This window comes from Loxodonta africana, chromosome 9 (genome assembly GCF_030014295.1).
Source record: "Loxodonta africana isolate mLoxAfr1 chromosome 9, mLoxAfr1.hap2, whole genome shotgun sequence".
In the NCBI taxonomy this organism is placed as follows: domain Eukaryota; kingdom Metazoa; phylum Chordata; class Mammalia; order Proboscidea; family Elephantidae; genus Loxodonta; species Loxodonta africana.
The window spans coordinates 78,010,078-78,030,835 of record NC_087350.1 but is presented as its reverse complement, the minus strand read 5'-3'; the positions used below and the strand labels follow the sequence as shown (position 1 = coordinate 78,030,835).

At 44.8% G+C, this 20,758-nt stretch overlaps 1 protein-coding gene across 1 annotated transcript in view; it reads right to left on the bottom strand.

Annotated features, from left to right (window-relative positions):
• GABBR2 (gamma-aminobutyric acid type B receptor subunit 2) overlaps nt 1–20,758 on the bottom strand; it is a 438,320-nt gene that overhangs the window by 393,744 nt on the left and 23,818 nt on the right. The gene's annotated exons all lie outside the window — the stretch shown is intronic.

Here is a 20,758-nt window from a genome sequence, read left to right as displayed (position 1 = left end):
TCCCAGGGAACCCAACCTAAGAAGGTGGCATCAGAAGTAGTCCTAGCAGCAGAATCTAATATGAGGTTTTGGAGCTGGCGCTGTGGTAGGTGGAGTGTTCTCAGAGCCCCTGGCACGCTGAAGCAGTGATTTTTTTTTAACACTTTCACCAACATGAGCTGGAATGGGATATTGGCAGGGGCGCTATCTGAGGCACTTGAGAGGTTCGAGGGAAGCAGTAATTATAAGGAACTTTGAATCAGATGGCTGTTGCTGGGAGCTATCGATGTGCTGGAGAAAGACAAAGAGAGGCTGAGGGTAATTAATCACCAATTTAGACGAAGCGTGGAAGTCCAAGAACCTCCTTGGATTATATAAAGAGACCTGCATCTCCCATAGGTGAAGGGCAGAAAGAGTTGAGCATCAGACCCAAGGCTTATTTAAAATGGAGTAGCGGTCCAGAGAAGGCTGAATTCTCGACCCTGACAAAGCCGCTGTGCCTAAGTCTGATTGGGGAATGGGACCACAGGACTAGGAATGGAGACGTCAGGTTTATGTATTCACAAGTTTTGAATCCCCAGGTTTTCCTGAGCCCTCTGGGCCTGCAGTAGTGGCCCACACCTCTCTAGTATAAACTTGTGGTATCCCCTCACTTAAAGATGATGCAGATCCCCCCTTGGAGAGAGGCACCTGGGGTCTCAAACACTAGCAAGCGGCCATCTAAGATGCATCAATTGGTCTCAACCCACCTGGAATAAAGGAGAATGAAGAACACCAAGGACACAAGGTGATTACGAACCCAAGAGACAGAAAGGGCCACATAAACCAGAGACTACATCACCCTGAGACCAGAAGAACTAGATGGTGCCTGGCTACAACCGATGACTGCCCTGACAGGGAACGCAACAGAGAAACCGAGGGAGCAGGAGAGCAGTGGGATGCAGACCCCAAATTCTCATAGAAAGACCAGACTTAATGGTCTGACTGAGGCTAGAAGGACCCCAGCAGTCATGGCCCCCAGACCTTCTGTTGCTCCAGGATAGGAACCATTCCCAAAGCCAACTCTTCAGACAGGGATTGGACAGGACAATCGGTTGGAGAGGGATGCTGTTGAGGGGTGAGCTTCTTGGATCAGGTGGACACTTGAGACTATGTTGGCATCTCCTCCCTGGAGGGGAGGTGAGAGAGTAGAGGGGGTTAGAAGCTGGCGAAATGGACACGAAAAGAGAGTGGAGGGAGGTAGTGCACTGTCTCATTAGGGGGAGAACAATTGGGAATATGTAGCAAGGTATATGTAAGTTTTTGTGTGAGAGACTGACTTGATTTGTAAACTTTCACTTAAAGCACAAAAAAAAAAAGACTGCGTGGAAGAAAACCAAGTAGTCTGCTGACAACTGGCACTTACTTTGCAGACATGACCCAAGTTAAGCTGCTCCAGCCCGCTCCAGCTCTTTGTACTATCCTAGCTAAGGCAGAAGACATCTGAGTGAGGAAGCCACTTTCGACGTTCTAGTCCCACCGATGACATGTGAAACAGACATGAGATAAGCCATCTCTGCTGTGTCTTGCCCAAATCCTTGATCTATGGCGATGTGCAAAATAATAAAACGGTTGTTTTAAGCCAAAAAAAAAAAAAAAAGATGATGCAAAGACAGCATTACCTGTATCTCCTTAGGACTTATCCCCTTAACCCCCTCCTGGTACCACACCGAAAACTAGAGTCAAATGACAACACAGCCCAGGCAGGGAAGGACTGGGCTTGCTAAGGACAAACAGGTCATATACACCAGCCAACATGTTCCACAGGATCCAGGAGGTTAGATATCAGACTGGACTCTGAGGGTGGCAGATCAAGCGGAGTGGAACATTAATTGGTTTATTGATATGGGAGGACTCTCCAACAATACAAGATTTAATATCAGGGCAAGTACTCTGAGACAGGGTGTTAACATGATGGCTCTTAGAAGACTGGCTCACGCTAAGTGAAGTCAAAATGACAGAACTGTCATAAAGACAGTGGAGGAAAGAAACAAAAAGCTCAGGGAAGTGAGAACAGGATGGATATACTACCAAGGCTAGGACACCCACGAGGAGACTTTGCTCTGTGTGTGTGAGGAGGGGGTCCCTGGAGGAGGGGTAACAGACCAGTGAGAAGCTCAGTGGTGGCTCTCCTCTGTGGGCCAGACCTGATGGCAGAAGACGCTGTTACAGCAATGGGAACAACAGGAACCCAAAGTAATAAGAGGTCAGGCAACAGCACTTAACTGTCAGAAGAAAGTCGGGTACCATTATAATGAGTGGTGAGGTCAGAGGGCTGGTCAGAGGGGCCTAATCCATAGAGACCTATGAAGATGGTTAACAGAACACAGTGTTCCTGCTCGTCTATGAAAATGGATGGGCAGCCAACACGAGTATTACTTAACTTATATAATCAAAAAATAAAAAATCAAGAATGGATAATCAAGAGGCTGAAGGCAGCTGCATCAATAAAAAAAAAAAAAATCATGATCTCTTACCTAGTTTGTCAACCTGAGACATTTTACAGACCTGAAAATCTCTGCATGAAAGAGAGGCTGAGTTCCCACGATGAGGGACCCTGTAACACCACAGCAAGTTTATATAATAATGATTCCCTCAGTCTTTCCCCAGAGGGACCTACAGAATTTATTCAGGTTAACCATAAACTTGGTGTCTTAGTCATCTAGTGCTGCTATAACAGAAATACCACAAGTAGATGGCTTTAACAAAGAGAAATTTATTTCCTCAAGTAAAGTAGGCTAAAAGTCCAAATTCAAGGCCTCAGCTCCAGGGGAAGGCTTTCTCTCTCTGTTAGCTCTGGAAGAAGGTCTTTGTCCTCAAGCTTCCCATGGTCAGGAGCTTCTTAGGCAGGGACCCCAGTTCCAAAGAATGTGCTCTGCTCCTGGTGCTGCTTTCTTGGTGGTATGAGGTCCTCAGCTCTCTGCTTGCTTCCCATTCCTTTAATCTCTTGAGAGATAAAAGGTGGTGCAGGGCCACCCCCCAGGGAAACTCCCTTTACCTTGGATCAGGGAGGTGACCTGATTTAGGGTGGTGTTACAATCCCACCCTAATCCTCTTGACATAAAATTACAATCACAAAATGGAGGACAACCACACAATACTGGGAACCATGGCCTAACCAAGTTGATATACACATTTTTGGGGGGACATAATTCAATCCATGACACTTGGGGGAGGGAAAGATCCAGACATTTTGAGTATTGTTAAACACAGGGTCTGAGGTGATACTGATACCAGGGATGCAAAGCATCGTCATGCCATGGCCTACCACCCCTCCCCCCTCCAGTAGAATGGAAATATATAGAGGATAGTTAATAAAGGGTGTCCTGGCCCAGGCCCAGGTCATAACGAGTCTTCTGGGTCCACGGACTCATTTGGTGGCTATGTCCCAGGGTTTCAAATGTGTAATACGAAAGGCCACACCTGGCAGTTGGCAGAACCCCCACACTGGTCCTTGGTCTATGGGATAAGAGTTATCCTAGTGAGGAGGGCCAAGTGGAAGCCTCTGAAACTGCTCCCTCCATGTCCCTAGTCAAGATAGTAAATCAAAAACAAGATGGCACCCCGCTGGGGGGGAGGGGAGAGAATGGCAGAAATTAGTGCCACCCTTAAAGACCCAAAGGATAAAAAGGTAGTGACCCTTATCATATTCCCATTTAATTCATCAGTCTGGCCCCTACAAAAACCAGGTGGATCCTGGCAGATCACAGTGAACTCCTGCAAACTCATCCAAGTAGGGTCCCAACTGCATACTATGCCAAAGTGCTACCTCCGCTAAAGCAGATTAACACAGCCTCAGGTACATGGTATGTGGCCACCAAGCTGGCAAATGCATTCTTTTCCATCCCCATGATGTAGGAGGTTCAGAAGCTGCTTGCATTCACATAGAATGTATACCATATACATTTACGGTTTCTACCCAGGGCTATGTTAATTCTCCTACCTTCTCTTACAGTCTGAAGGGATTATCTGGGACTTTGTGCAGAATATCACATTGGTGATTTTCTTTTTTTAATTGTACTTTAGACGAAGGTTTACAGATCAAATTAGTTTCTCATTAAACAATTAATACACACATTGTTTTGTGACACTGGTTGCCAACCCCACGACATGTCAACACTCTTCCCTTCTTGTTCTTGAGTTCCCCATTACCAGCTTTCCGGTCCCCACCTGTCTTCTCATCCTTGGCCCTGGCCTGGTGTGCCCCTTTAGTTTCGTTTTGTTTTATGGGCCTGTCTAATCTTTGGTTGAAGGATGAACCTCAGGAGTGACTTCATTACTGAGCTATAAGGGCGTCCAGGGGCTATACTCTCGGGGTTTCTCTAGCCTCTGTCAGACCAATAAGTATGGTCTCTTTTTTTTTTTTTTCCATGAGTTAGAATTTTGTTCTACATTTTTCTCCAGCTCTGTCAGGGACCCTCTATTGTGACCCATGTCAGAGCAGTTAGTAGTGGTGGCCGGGCACCATCTAGTTGTGCTGGACTCAGCCTGGTGGGGGCTGTGGTACTTGTGGTCCATTAGTTCTTTGGACTCATCTTTCCCTTGTGTCTTTGGTTTTCTTCATTCTCCCTTGCTCCAGAGAGGGTGAGACCGGTGGAGTATCTTAGATGGCTGCTCACAAGCTTTTAAGACCCCAGATGCTACTAACCCAAGTAGGATGTAGAACACTTTCTTTATAAACTATGTTATGCCAATTGAGCTAGATGTTCCCCGAGACCATGGTCCCATGGCCCTGAGCCCGGTAATTCAGTCCCTCAGGGAGTTTGGAACACACTGGTCTTTTATCTCAATGACATCATGCTAATTGAGTCAGTAGAGCAAGAAGTGACTAGTACACTGGAAGCCTTGGTAAGATACGTGTACTCCAGAGGGCAAACCCTCCAAAGGTTCAGGGACCCCCCATATCAGTGAAGTTTTTAGGGATCCAGTGGTCTGATACATGCTCAGACATTTCCTCCAGAGTAAAAAAAAAAAAAAAAAATTTTTTTTTTTTTTTAAAGAACTAATTATTGCATCTTGTACCTTCCAACACTAAGAGGGCCACTTTGGGTTCTAGAAGCAGCATATTACTGATCTGACCCATTTACTGACTGACAGAGAATGCTGCTAGCTTTGAGCAGATCCCAGGGCAGAAAAGGTCTCTGCAGCACGTCTGGACTATAGCATAAGTAGTTCTGACACCTCATTGTATGAACCAGCACACCCTATAGTACTGCAGGCATCTGGTGAGGGTAAAAAAAAGCACCATGTGGAGTTTGTGGGAAGCCGAAATAGGATAATCACAACATAGGCCCTAAGGTTCTGGAGCAAGGTCGTACCATCTGCAGCAGAGAACTAAAAAGTCATACAAAAGCAGCCCTTGGTATGCTACTGGGCCCTGGTGGAGACAGTGTGTGCTCCCACTCACCAAAACTGATCTAGCTTCTCACATTGTCCAACATGCCAGCAACAGAGACCCAGGCTGAGTCCCCACATGGCACCAACCCCTGAGGAGTCCAACTAGCCACTTGGAGACAAGCTGGTTACACTGAACATTTTCAACCCTGGAAGGTGGAGCAATACATCTTAATTGGAATCAATACATTCTGGTTATGGGTTTACCTTTCCTGCCTCAGAGCCATGGCCAGCCCCACTATCCGCAGGCCTACAGAGTATTTGATTCACTGGCATGCCATCCTACATAATATCGCCTCGGACCAAGGCACTTGCATTATGTGGCAGTGGCCACGTGACTAGGGCATCCCCTGGTCCTATCGCTTACTGAACCAGCCAGAAGCTACCCGCCTGACAGAGCAATGGGATGTTCTTTTGAACTCTCAGGTGGGGAGCCCCAGGATGGAACCTAATGAACCTAAATGAACTACCATTTTATGATGCTATGTCCCCAACAGGTAGAACACATAGGTCTGGAAACCAAGGGCTAGAAGTAGAATGGTCCCACTCTGCATCAGTCCTAGTGACCCATTTGGACAATGTATGCTCCCCATACTGATGACTTTAGGTACAAATTGTGGATCTAGAGCATTTCTGTCCCAACAGAATTTACAGTGATAATGGAAATGTTCTATTCCTGCACTGTCCAATATAGTAGCGACTAGCCACATGTGGAAACCCTGGTGGCATAGTGGTTAAGAGCCATGGCTGCTAACCAGAAGGTCGGCAGTTCAAATCTACCAGGCGCTCCTTGGAAACCCTATGGGGCACTTCCACTCTGTCTAATAGGGTCACTATGAGTTGGAATCAACTCGACGGCAGTGGGGTTTTAGCCACATGTGGCTACTGACCACTGAAATGTGGCTAGTGCAAATGAAGAATTGAAATTCTAGGGAAAACTGAATTTCCTGTTTGGTTATTTGCGGTTTCATTTTTCTTTAATTGAATTATATATTGATGGAAACTAAACTTTTTCTCTTGAAAGTCAGCCCAAAGCTTGTAATAATTTTGGACACCGGATACTCCTTCATTACACAGAAGTGAGTCATGTCTACCTCCCTGACTGTGAAAATTCTGTGATCTATTCTGAGAGACGTGTCGATATCTACTGCCTTTAACCGTCTTGCCTGGCACGTGATGTGCAATTCTGCACTCGCAATAATTTTTATTACTTCATTATAGTGTCACCTTTTAGAATACATAATAAGCAATAGTTTGGGAATCCAAATTTAAGCTAAAACCCAATTCAGTTTTAAGATCTCCAACAAAATAAGTGACCAAAGCAACCGAGATGGAAAATGGACGAAACCTTATCTACACACAAATGGTGATAATCTCCACCAGAACTCACTCCTTTGCTAACAAGACACATCCCAGTTTTGGAAACAATAAAATGTAGAGGGACGGTCTACATCTTAGAATCAAGAAAACACAGTTCATGTAGTGAGGCGAGAAGGAAAATAAAAAACCAAACCAGTTGCTGTTGAGTCAATTCTAACTAGTGGTGACCCCATGTGTGTCAGAGTACTCCGTGTGTGTCAGAGCGGAACTGTGCTCCATAGGGTTTTAGAAGTAGATCACCAGGTCTTTCTTCCCAGGGCACCTCTGGGTGGATTTGAACCACCAACCTTTCAGTTAGTAGCCGAGTGCTTCACCATTTGCACCACGCAGGAGTTCCAAGAAGGAATATAGAAAAGGTTTACTTGCAGCAGCAGCAAGTGCCAGCAGGCACTGTGAAAATGAAAACAAACAAAAAATAGATAATGACCACAAACGGCATTTTTTTAAAAATATACCCCAAAATCATACACTAAAAAAAAAGAAAAAAATCATAAACTAGTAGGCTACTAATACAGAGGCAAATAATCTTACATGCCTCACATAATTCCCAAGAGTAAAGTACAGGACAACTAATGAAGACTGAGGTGAAGATCTTGAACCATCAATAAAAGATTAAGAACACCATATCTTAAAAGGTGGGATGTTAACAGCGCTTACTTCTGAGAGGAGCAGGTTAAGGGAGAAAGTTATTATGGCTTTTATGTATTGTCTTTGGTCGTTTTTTCTGCAATGAACATATAAATAAAAAATTTTTTTCAAGTTAAAAACCAAGGAATAAAAAATATTTTAGAAAGAAATGCAAAAGGGACAATATTTAAAAAAGAAAACCGTTTTTGGTGTTCAGATGTGGAAACCTTCATTCCCTGAAAACAAGTGCCTTAGTTCAATTTGTGCCCTGAAGATCCAGACTAAACGAGGCATAACTGAACATGGAAAACCTTGTGTAATCGCCAATATCACTTTGGTTTTGCTATAAAGCACTGCTCAACGAACAAGCCCTTGTCTGACCTACACTCTGCTAATACTTCAGCCGCTATCTCTGAAGGTCACGAGGAGCCCTGCTGAGGAGGAGATAAATGGTAATGGCTTGTGTAAGGATGCAGCCTCTCTTGGGGTTTGGGGCCCATCAGTCACTGCAGATCCCATCTATATACCCCTCACCAATCCTCCAGAGAAGGAGTAAAGGCTTCTAAACTTAACAGTCAGACCCTCCTTCCCTGGGCATAGCGGGGCTCGGTCTTGGGCCTTGCACGTTTCAAGCTGTTTGGTCATTTCTGTCTCTATCATTCCTCTAGGGAGGGAACCAACCAAACCAGTTGCCATCAAATAGATTCCGACTCGTGGTGACCCCACGTGTGTCAGAGTAGAACTGTGTTCCAGAAGGAGATTGCCAGGCTTTCTTCAGAGGTGCCTCTGGGTGGACTTAACCCTCTAACCTTTCAGTTAGCAGCAGAGCATGTTAACTGTGTGTGCCACCCAGGGACTCCGGGGAGGGAACAGGGAGGCTTTATAAACTTGGCTTAACAGTTCTCCCCTCCAGCACCCCAGATGTGTCCAGGACACAAAAGGGGCCTAATAAATTGCTAGTGAGTAGAATGTAGAGCCAACTCACCACAGGCATTCCTAAGCCCAGGTTCAGTTAAGTCTCCTGTTCCTACAAATTTGCTTAACCCTGTCAACGCAGTAGATACTAAATCATGGTGATTTCCTTGACATTCTTCTAAGAGGAAAGAGCACACTCAAGCATGAAAGCCACATTTACTTTTGGGGAGTATCATATAATGCTTCAACTTCCTTCATTTACATTTTCTGTTACTCAGTGCTTGCTCCTTGTCTAGGGGCACTAAGGGCTGGGTACTTGTTAGGGGATTGTGAATTGTGTCCTCCCCAAAAAGATAGTGGAAGACCTAATCTCTGTACCTGTAAATAGGTTCCTGTTTGGAATCAGGGGTTTCTTCCGTTACGTTAGTAAGGTCATACCAGAGTAGGGTGGGTCCTAAACCTAATCACTTTGATCTTTACACTATTACATGATGGATGCTCTGATACAGAGGTGCACACAGTGCCCTGGGAACACAGAAGTTCCCCATAGTGCAAAAGAAAGATTACCAGATTGGGACCCAGGGCCTCAGATGGTCATTCACTCAACAAATGCTCTCAGTCCCAACCTCCCCTGCCTTACCCACCAAACCAAACCCACTGCCCTTGATTTGATTACAAATCATAGCAACCTCATAGGGTTTCCAAGGCTGTAAATCTTTACAAAAGCAGACTGCCACATCTTTCTCCCACAGAGCAGCTGGTGGGTTCAAACTGTTGGCCTTTTGGTTAGCAGCTGAGTACTCTAACCACTGTGCAACCAGGACTCCTTCCCTTGCTTACCAAAAAAAAAAAAACCTGTTGCCGTCAAGTCAATTCCAACTCATAGTGACCCTACGGGACAGAGCAGAACTGCCCCACAGGGTTTCCAAGGAACAGCTGGTGGATTCAAACTGCTGACTTTTTGGTTAGTAGCCACGGCTCTTAACCTATAAAACAAGGGGAGCACTAAAGATGAAATGGTCTTTTCAAGAGGTCTGGAGGAATAATGCACGTTTTGAAGCCCGTTTGTGCTTCCACTGCCCAGGTCTTGCCATCTGTGGTGGTTATTTCAACCACAGGAAGGTGGTCTGAGCTACTTGTACGCCTCCAAACCCTGGCTCCTGACCTCACCCTGGGACAGCTGAAGGCTTGATCCAAGCAACAGTCTGGTCAAAACTGAAGAGTCCTGGCACTGCCTTTTCACATATTAATAATTCGGGGGCACCTGAGACAGGTTTACAATATCTCAGTAGGTGTTCAAGTATTTTTGCCAGTTTTTCAGAATTTTTCCTGGGTTTTGTGGTTGTCGTTGGCTACTTTTTCTATTTGTTATCTCTTCCATTTTCTGCCAATTATGCCTGCTTTGCCAAGGAAATTTTTTTTGAGAAATGAACCAAAAATACCTAAAGACACAGATTTGGAAAACAGCCCTAAAACTCAAGTCAAGTCACACTCTTTCCCTATTCAAAATCCTCGACTGTCCCAGGGCCATAAAGTCTCATGGGACAGAGTCCCTCCCCTTCACCAAGTGGATCCCGCACCACTCTCCCTTCCATCACTGCTTCTGCCCCAATAGTTTCTGCTGCAGTTCTCAGAGGCCCAAGCAAGCTAGCCTCAGGGCCCCCGCTGGTGCTGTCCCATTGGCCTTAACCTTCACAGGGGCTCTCTCACCCCATTAATCTCTGCACAAACGCCTTCTCAGGACACCAGTTTCAAATAGAACTCGTCCACCCCCTAAATCATTACCACTCATTCCCTCACACTGCTTTATTTTTCTTTTATAGCATGTATCACTACCTGGTATGTTTTATAGCTAGCTAGATGCAGTGTTGGTTTATGCACTGTGTGTCTGTCCTCCCCAACAGAATGCTCTCTGGGAAAAGAATATTTGTTCACTACTATACCCCCACTGGCTACAAAAGTACCTGGCACACGGTAGATGGTTGATATTTGTTGGCTAAATAGATAGTGTACCCAAATTATGAGAAAATCAAGTAACTGGGATCACTTGTGATTGCCAGCTCATCATGTTGAACCTAATTTTCACCTTGATCATATTGTGTTCAATCAAATTGTTTTAGAACAACTTGTTTTCAGACAAATTAACCGGTACCATCCTATGGGCGCTTCCAACCACTGCCTAGCTCGTCACCTGACACCGTAACTGCTTATTTATTAAGAAAGCAGGTCTAATTCCCAAAACGAATAAAATTCATCCCAATCACAGCCGCACCTTTACCGCGAGGGGCCTTGCTAGGAAGACTGAGCCTGCCATTCTGGCAGCTGGCATAATCATGAGGTTGGTAATAGTGAACTTAGAAGGCTGCAATTTGCACTTGACAAGCACTTTATGGCCCGCAATTTAAATGTCTATGGCATTGTAATTCAGTTTCTTGATGAGGCAAACGAGGTACTAAACTCATCTGCAAAATATGAAATGCCTCCTCTCACTTGTGGTTTGCTAATGAGTGCACGTGGGGAGGTGAAGCCCACCCCCCCACCACCACCCCACCTCCAAATTTTGATAGTGCTTTCTCTTTATTTTATTTATTTATTTTTTTCTCTTTAGTTCACATCCTCTTAAAATTCATGCCAGTACTATATCAGAAAATATTCTGTTGGGATCCATAGCATTTTCCTCAGCTAATTTTCAGAAGCAGAGCTCCTGGCATTTTCCTTAGCTAATTTTCAGAACTAGACCTCCAGGCCTTTCTTCCTAGTCTGTCTTAGTGTAGAAGCTCCATTTAAACCTGTCCACCATGGGTGACCTGCTGGTATTTGAAATATCAACAATGGGCTCAAACATACCAATGATCAAGAAGATGGCACAGGATCAGGCAATGTTTCATTCTGTTAAACGTAAGGTAGCCATGAGTCAGAGCCAACTCGAAGACAACTAGCAACAACAACAATAAAATTCATGCCAATGATTTCCTGGGCATCTGTTGACTCAGACACCTGCTGAGTGAGCATCTACTCCAGGTGAACCCCTAGGACAGTTTCTGGTTGTTATTTTTCTAGGGGCTGGAGATATGGTAGGAGTCCCTGAGTGGCACAGACAGTTAAGCACTCAACTACTAGCCAAAAGGTTGATGGCCCAAACCCACTCAGAGGTCCCTCAGAAAACAGGCCTGGTGACCTGCCTCTGAAAGATGATACCCTTGAAAACCCTACGGGGCAGTTCTACTCTGCACGCATGAGGTCTCCATGAGTTGGAACGGACACCACGGCCACTAATAACAACAATAAGTGATACTTTTGGGAATGAATGACAGGAGTGATCTTGAAGACAGTCCCCGCCTTCAAGGTGTTTTCAATCTAGCCGAAGATATGAAATCCACCTGCCAAAGTAACCCTTTCTGAAAGGTACACAGTCATATGGGAGATGCTGAAAAATCATTTTATAAAATTCAGCACTCATTCCTGATTTTATAAAACAAAACTCTCTTAGTACAGGAGAAAGAGAATACCTCCAGGACACAGCAAAATCTGTCACAAACAACGGTGACGGTGAAACGGCAGTCACACCCATCGAGCTCAGGAGGCAGATGAGAAAGCTGAAGCTCGACCTGTTCTCAAACCTGGCAACAAAGCAAACCGTGAGACAAAAATCCTGGAGAAGAGGAACAGAACTGCCAGTGTTTGCAAATACTATGACTGTCTACCTGGAAAACCCACAGAAAACTACTAGGACCAATAAGAATGCTCAGTTGGGTAGCTGGTTACAAAAGTAATATTCATAAATCAATCGTTTTTTACATATCAGAAATAGAAAAAACGGTGAAGGGGAAGCCACTATAATGGTAAAAGGATGTCATTCACCATAGAAACAAAGATATAAAATATAAAACACTGAGTAATTACTTTGATGAAATGAGTGGGATTTATATGAGAAGGGCTACAGTGTCTGTCGAATGAATGAATAACTACACATTTTCCCAGAGAGACATAAAAGAGATGAGAATAAAGGAAAAATTGTACTCTGTTCCTGAATGTGGAGACTCAAGACTGTGAAAGTATTGATTGTTCCCAAACAATCGAATTCCAACCAAAATTATCAGTTTTATTATGACTGTTCTTTTTTAAAACTCAACAAAATGATTCTCAGGTTCTAGTGTAAAAATAAACAGGTGAGGATAGCTAAGAAAATCTTTGAAAAAAGGAATACTGTGGAGGGGAGGAAGGGCCCTGGTGGCATAGTGGTTAAAGTGCTCGGCTGCTAACCAAAGTCCGTGGTTCAAACTGTTCCGCAGGAGAAAGATGTGGCAATCTGCTTCTATAAAGATTTACAGCCTTGGAAACCCTGTGGAGCAGTTCTACTCTGTCCTGTAGGGTCACTGTGAGTTGGAATCAACTAGACGGCAAGTTTTTTTTTTTTTTGGAGTGGGGAGAAGACTTGCCTAATTAGATATTAAAGTGTAACATAAGGCTACCATGATTTAAATAGTGAGGCACTGCCCCAGAAAATGTCAGACATACCAATGGAACAGGACAGAAAGTTCAGAAACAGACCAACCAACTATATGTAAGGTGTCATTTTAAGTAAGTGGAGAAATGGGTTATTCAAAAAATGGTATTGGGACAATGCATTAACTATTTTGGGGGAAAAAAATACCAGTAGAGGTTCGCTTGATGAAAAATAAATACTAAATGTATTAAAGAGTTAAATATTAAAAAATAAAACCATTAGTATAACCAAAAGACAATCTAAGTGGGTTATTTATCTGGCCATGGAGTGTTGAAGGACTTCCTAAGCATTACAGCAAAAGCAAAAACCATAAAGATGTAAACCTAGTTAGGTGAAATTAGAAACTTCCTACATTACTAAGAAAGAACATAAAATTAAACAGCAAGCGGGGAAAAAATATTTACCACAATCATGGGGGAAAGAATTTTACCACCCTTCATATATAAAGCAGTTTTACAATTCAGTAGGAAAGAGCTACCCAGATTAGTAAAAACAGGCAATATGACAAGTTAATTCAAACGGAGAGCTCAGTAAACACTGAAGTACACTCAACCTTTCAGATAAACAAAAAACGCAAAATAAAAGCTTACCAACTGCCAGTTGGCAGCATTTTTTGCTTTGTTTTTTATTTAGAGATAACTTCCCTGCGTGCTCCAGGAATGGGCCCACCCATACCCTGCTGTCTGAGGACAAGTCGGCAGTGTGTGCTGTACAGCTGCCCAGCGTGGGTCAGGCAGGCTGCCAGGGGTTCACTCCCCTCTATGCTACTCCCTGGCTTTATGGCCTGGGGCAGGTTACTAAAAACTTCAGATGTTCTGTCTTGAAAGAGGAACAATAACAGTGTCTACCTCACGGAGTTGTTAGGGAAATTAATCAAGGCGATGCATATAAAAAAAAATGACTGGACCATGGTACCAAAAAACAAACAAACCCATTGCCATCGAGTCGATTCCAACTCATGGTGACCCCACGTGTTACAGGGTAGAACTGGCTCCATAAGGCCTTCTTGGCTGTAACCTTTATGGAAGCAGATCGCCAGGCCTTTCTTCTACGGCACCACTGGGTGGGTTTGAACCACCAACCTTTAGATTAGTAATCAAGATCAAACCGTTCGTGCCACCCAGAGGCCTGGCCCATGACAAATATATTTATCTAAGTATTAAAGTACTTGAGTATTGTATACCTGACCCTCCCAATGCTAGATTCTATGAAACTAATCGTGGAGAAGTACACACATCTTGTGTCAAGGTTGTATGCTGCGGCATTTGTTTAGAACCACATAAAACTGGAGACAATCCGTGTGTTTAACACAGATTATCCAAATAACTATGGCCTAGTGGAATACTGGGAAACCATTTAAAATATGTAGTAGACATTCCGAAAGGGCCTGAAAAACTCTGCATGATACAGAGTTAAAGAAAATAGAGCGGATAGATAATCACAATTTTGTTCTTTAAAAAAAGCATGATGATACACTCCATGATATCAACAGTGACTGTGTTCAATAATGAGGTTGTTGTTGCTGTTAGGTGCCATCAAGTCAATTCCGACTCGTATCGACCCCACGTGACAGAGTAGAGCTGCCCCACAGGGTTTTCTAGGCTGTAATCTTTATAGGAACAGATTGCCAGGTCCTTCTCCCACAGAGCCACTGTGGTGGTCCACGGAACCACCAACTAACCTTACGGTTAGCAGCCAAGTGCCTAACCATTGCACCACCAGGGCTCCTTTTAATGGGGTTATTAGTGATTTTAGTTTTTCTCTTTTTGTTCATCTGCATTTTCCAAATTTCCTACAATAAACATAAATTATAAGATGAAAATACTACAAAAGTTATCATCTTTTTTTAATACAAACACTCCAATTGTGAAAATCCAGTTTTGTTATTAGGATGGCTTTTCCCAAGAGGCAAATGATCTTCTAAGTATGCATCTCCCTTCTCACCTGGGAAAGATCCAACAGTGGAGACTGACTCCATCACATGATATTGACAAAAGTCCCCAGACAGAAACTGCTCATGGAACTCAATAATATCACCCAATTCCTCAGAACACTGGCCCTCATTCTGAAAAAAGAGGCCTGTGATTCCAAGGTAAAGTAGTTATCTCAAAAGAACAAAACTAAATATTTTTGTGATATCTACAACAACATTTCTAAAATCGCAGTGAAGCAATGTCTATGGCAGAGGTGAACCTTGCCCCTATTTAAAGCATCTCGCGTTACAAACCTATACGTTGTCCCTACGGTGGCCACTGCTGAATGCTCTGCCCTTAGGATGAAAGTCCGTGCTGTCCTCGAGGCCAGCTCTGTATCACCACTCCCTCCCCTAACTGCCTCATGGGTGGCAGAATGAAATATTCCACAGAATGGTAGTTCCTGACCCAGAGTAGTCACTTGGCAAATATTTGTTGAATGAATAAAGGGATAAATGATGCTTCAAGCCCTTGGTGCTTATCTTCCAACCTGAATTATAATAATTTCTTTTATGTGTCTGTCTCCTCCACTAGAATATGAATTCCTTGAGGGCAGGGACCATTCTTCTGCAGTCTGGGATTCTTGGATCTGTCCCAATAAACCCGCCCCTCCTCCAAGGCTCCCAGCTCAATTAAGGGTCCACTGGCCACCCAAGAGCTCTGGCTCCTTGGCTTCTCTGTCTCCCTCACTCTTACAACTCATCACCCAAACTCTGGTGCTTCTACAGCAGGTCTCAAAGCCATTGCCTCTCCCCACTCCTCTGTGTCCAGCAAGTTCAGGCCCACCTTCCCTCATCTGGACCACTGCCTCCAAATAATAAGAGAAAGATCTTGCTGCACCACACCTAAACTCATCCTCTCCCTATGTTTTAATATGATTTCCTCTCCTGCCTCAACTCAAAGATGTCCTCATCCTCTCACTCCTCCCCCGCTGAGGTCCAGGGACTGGCTCTCACCATGCTCACTACAGAGTCTACTCTGTGGCCCTCTGCCACCATTTCTGGACCCCCACTGGGTCTCACCTGTGTGTTCTCCAGCTCCCGACCCCATGGCTGCCTACCCCAAGATGACTGGACATTCTCTTCCGTCCAGTCTGATCACACCATCCCATAGGTCCCTAGCACCAACTGCACACATGCTGCAGAAAAACAATGTTTGTAAGCTCTTTAAGGAAGGGATCATGTTTGGTACAGCCTACCAATGCCCACAGCAGAGCCTGGCACACAGTGGTCCCTTAATAAGCATTTGTAGAAGGAGGAGAGGGAGAGGATAACCTGATGAATCCAAAGTCACAGACGGAACCGTTTTCTCCAAGTCCGTGCCTGTCTTCGATGGTCTCACTGGGATCACCATGCTAGCACATGCCCTGAAGGAGGCCCTATTCTCAGCAGACCCACAGGACTCCAGCCTACCTGGGTGACCTGAATTTACGTCAACACACACCAACCCAGAGAGCATAAGTCATGGTCAACAAGAGCCTCAGACTTTTTTCACACCTGCTCCCTTTAAGCCTCATTGACTTTGTCCTGTCCTTAAGCAGTTCGTTTCCTAAGTGCAGGATGAGACAGGGAATCCTGGTAAAAGGATCCTAGAATTCTGGAGCAATGGGACGAATGTAACAAGAGAAATTTCCTGGTTCTGTCATCTGAAGTATTTGCTAATCCTCCTACTTGACATCATCCGCAACATTTCACCATTATGACTTCTATGACCTTATTCAAACCCCTGATTAAAGAAAGGATATGTATATTCTTTTAAAGATATATATACACATCTACTCCTCACTTATGGACTATCTCATTATGCGACATTTCGCATTTATGGCTACAGTAAAAAACTTACTATCCTACTATTTCGTGCATTAACGAGGCAGTGGGTATGATGGCAATGGCTGTGGAGCATCCCCCCCCCCCCCCGAGGAGAGTCTCCAGGCAGCCTCCGGGAAGCTGGGCCAAGCTGCCCTGCGCCCTCCACTCCTTCCTGCTGGCAGGAGCTCCACATCTAGCTGCTGTGCAAAGCCAGCCTCCTCTGTGGCATGGCCTCTGGAAGGACACGCAGGTACCACTGAGCCAGCGGGCACCTGTTCTGGGTTTCAGCCCTGCAGCTGAAAATTGGTGGGAAGGGAGAAAAGAACAAGGCATTGGAGAGGGTGTTTGGAAGAAACACATGTGAGGTTAACGACATCCCTAAGTGAGACGAACTAGGCCTAAAGCCTCTGCCTCAGTGGAGCCAGGTATGTGGCCAGGCACCCAGGCCCTTGCAGGAAGCCCCGAGCCTCGGTGACTCACCAGGCTGTGAGGGCAGAGCAGGCTCCGGGATCATGAACACAGGACTTACATGGGTGGGAGTGGAACCCTGGAGGCGGCTCCACGAGGGAAGCTCTGGGCCAGCACAGGAGGAAGGTGAAGTGGTTAAGCCGTGGGCCCTCCAGTCACAAAACCCAGCTATATCCTCCAAGCCTCCTTCTCTGCAGAGGAATAATCCATAACTAGACTAGACTCATCACAGTGATGAGCACATCAGTAAATCTTAGCTGTTATTATTTCTATAATCATATTTTCTGGATAAAAAATATCAGACAAATGCATGGTCTGAAAACAGAAAAAAAAAATCCCCCTTTTTTGCATAATGCTAATTTTCGTATTACGACCTGGTCTTTAGAACATAGCCATGTTGATAAGTGAGGAGTGTGTATGTGTATATATCTATATTCAGATATTCAGTAAATATATATATATATTTTTAAGGCTCAGGAAGAGAGCAGAGTCCTGTGGATCACCACTGTAGACTACTTGCTGATGCACATCTTTGGGGTGTGAGATTCAGATGTACTTAAATGGACCACCTTCTCTACCTGGCTGAAAAGTTACAAGAGATGTCAAAGACCTTCAAAGAATTCACATTTTCTAGGTTCCTAGCTCCCCTGATCTAACCAGTCCAGTCCAAGCAAGGAGAGGCTAGTCAGGTATGACGTGCTCTTGGTGAACCCCCAGGGATCACCATCTTTTTTTCTCACTGCTCAAACCACCTCTGAGCACTCACAACTGTCCAACTAAAAGTAACACCTGTGCAGCACTCTGTGGAGGCTGCGAGGGGCACATCAGAGGAGGTGGCCAGGTAACAGGAGAAGCACCTGCCTGTTCTAGGTGAGAGTGCAGAGTGTGACTGGGATGAGAAGGAAGAACCCGATTTGGGCCAGAGGCTGATGCAGCCCTCACTCTCTCAGAAAGGGAAAGCAGGTTCAGGACAGACAGACAAAAGCCACAAACTTCTGGAGGAGGTCACTGTTGTAATAAAAGCCTGAGTTCTAGTCCCAGCTCTCCCGCAATCCCATCGTGTGGCTTTAGCAAGTCATCCTCCATTTCTGGGCCTTGGTTTTCTCATACGTAAAATGGGGAGAAATATAAGACTACCTGTGGAACGGCTAACAGCTGGATCAGTTGATCTCTTGAGGTTCCTCTGAAAGCCAGCAGAAGCAATGACACATAATGGTTAGCAATGTGGCCCTGGAATCAGAAAGCCTGGGTTTGAATCCCAGCTTCATCACTTACAAGCCTTGTGACTTTAGGCAGGTTATTTAACCTCTCCATGCCTTAGTTTTCTCATGTGAAAAATGGGGACATAAAATACTTCCCTCATAGGGTGTTGGTGAGAATTAAATGATGTACTACATGTATACTGTAGTACCTCACAATGTGTTCACTCTGACCACACTGGTGGTGCTGACGATGGAATAATGCTGTGATTTCACTCAGGTGAGCTCATGTCTGCTCCCAGGGCATGAAGACAATAAACCAGGACCCCCACATCCCAGGCATCTTAGGCTGGGTTTTCTAGAGAAGCAAAACCAGTGAAGTGTATTTATACAGAGAGAGAGGAAGACTTATCGCAAGCAAATGGCTCACGCAGCTATAGAGGCTGACAAGTCCCAAGTCCGTGAGTCAGGTGTCAGGCTAGAGGCTTTTCCTCACTCACGCAGCTGCCAAAAAACCAAACCCAAACCCACTGCCGACGAGTTGATTCCGACTCATAGTGACACTCTAAGGACAGAGTACAACTGCCCCATAGGGTTTCCAAGGAGCAGATGGTGGATTCAAACTGCCAAACTTTTGGTTAGCAGCTGTAGCACTTAACCCCTATGCCACCAGGGTACGTAGCTGCAGGGGCTGACACACCCAAGGTTGGCGGGTCAGAAGGGAGGCCATGGGCTTGTGAGCTACAGAAGCTAATGAATCCAAAATCAGCAGGTATGACAGCAGGCTGCTGGCTCACAGGCTGTGGAGGCTGACAAATTCTAAAATCAGTAGGCAATACGGCAGGCCGCTGGCTCAAGTCCCAAGAACTGGAGATCATGTGATGATGAATCCAACGCAGGATCTACAGCAAGCGAGCTTTGCCAGATGTGTGTGTGTGTACACACATATATATATACACATACACACACATATGGATTCACAGCAAGCAAGCGAGCTTTGCCAGACGTGTATGTGTGTTTATATATATATATATACACACACATGCACATAGGATGCAGGGCACACCCTGGATGAAACTACCCTTACAACTGATTGGCTGATCACATCAGATCACATCATAGAGGATGACTGCATCATTACATAACTGCCAAATTACATCATTATATAATTGCCAAACCACTGAGAATCACGTGCCAGCCAAGTTGACACACAACCTTAACCATCACACCAGGTTTCTGGAGTATCTTTGGACAGCTCCTAATGAAAAGAGCTGGACTGGGGGAAAGCAACTCTATATTCCAGATGTCTCCTATAGTCGGACTTTTCTCCAAGGGAGTCAAAATGGGAGATGCCATTGTGATCTTCCTAACGTTATTATGTCAATCACAATTATAAATCATGCAAAGATCTAAAGGCTTTTAAACTGGCTTCTTACGTACACCCAACCACGAAAGAAAATCTTTTCAGGACATATTTTTTCGTTTGCCCCAGTGGATCTTAAATCTCCTCTGACACTCTGGCTTCTAACTTATACAGGATGAGAGGATCTATCTGTCCATTTTCTTCCCTGAAAAGTAAATTCTGACTTAAAAACCTTACATCCACTGCTTTGTTTCTTCCTAAAGCCTAAACGAGATTTACTTCAGTGCCCATTACTTTCATAGCACAGTTTCTTCTGTGACTTTCATGATTTCCTTTTTGACAAGCTCAGACAGCTGCCACCACAGACCTCCCTCACAGAAATACTTAACCATCCCATACGTTCCTATCTTGACTCTTGTCAAGGGCTTTTCAGTGCCATTATCTGGCTTAAGCACAAAATTGTCCTGGGAGGATCCTCAGAGCAGATGCCTCTTCCAATTTTACAGGTAAAGAAACCAAGGCTCAAAAACCAAGGCTCAGAGAGCTCAAATTCCCATGGAAAGACCAGGGTCTTCCACGATCCAAACCTGTATTCCAAACACATCCTTCATTTTCCTTCCCTCCAGCTTCCCCAAAGCTATTACAACCCTCTTTCTCTAAACACCCAGCCCTAAGTCTTTCAGTAAAAATCCAGTTTAGTCTTTATACATCAACTTCTTTATCAGGGGTTGTGAGAAAACCACTGTGTTGCTCTGTTGAGAATCTCTTCCATCCAAATGCATTTTAGGAATGGCCCGTTACCTCTGAGAGAAGTGATCTGTGGCAGGCTGCAAAGGGCTGAAACCTGGCAGGTCTGGAAAAGAAAGCCATTCAACATCCCAGCTGGGAGCCAAGAACTTGATCCTCGCAAGATAGCCTGATCGATCACTAGGATCCAAAATGACAGCGGCCCGCAGGAACTTTCCTGCCTCCAAACCCAGAACCTTCCCTCTTGGGGTTGCGGCGGGGGCGAGGGAACCCGATCCTTGCCAGATATCCTGCCACATTCAAGCAGAGACAGGTCCTCCGGCAACAGCACAGTGTGTGGCTCACCCCAAGTCAAAAAG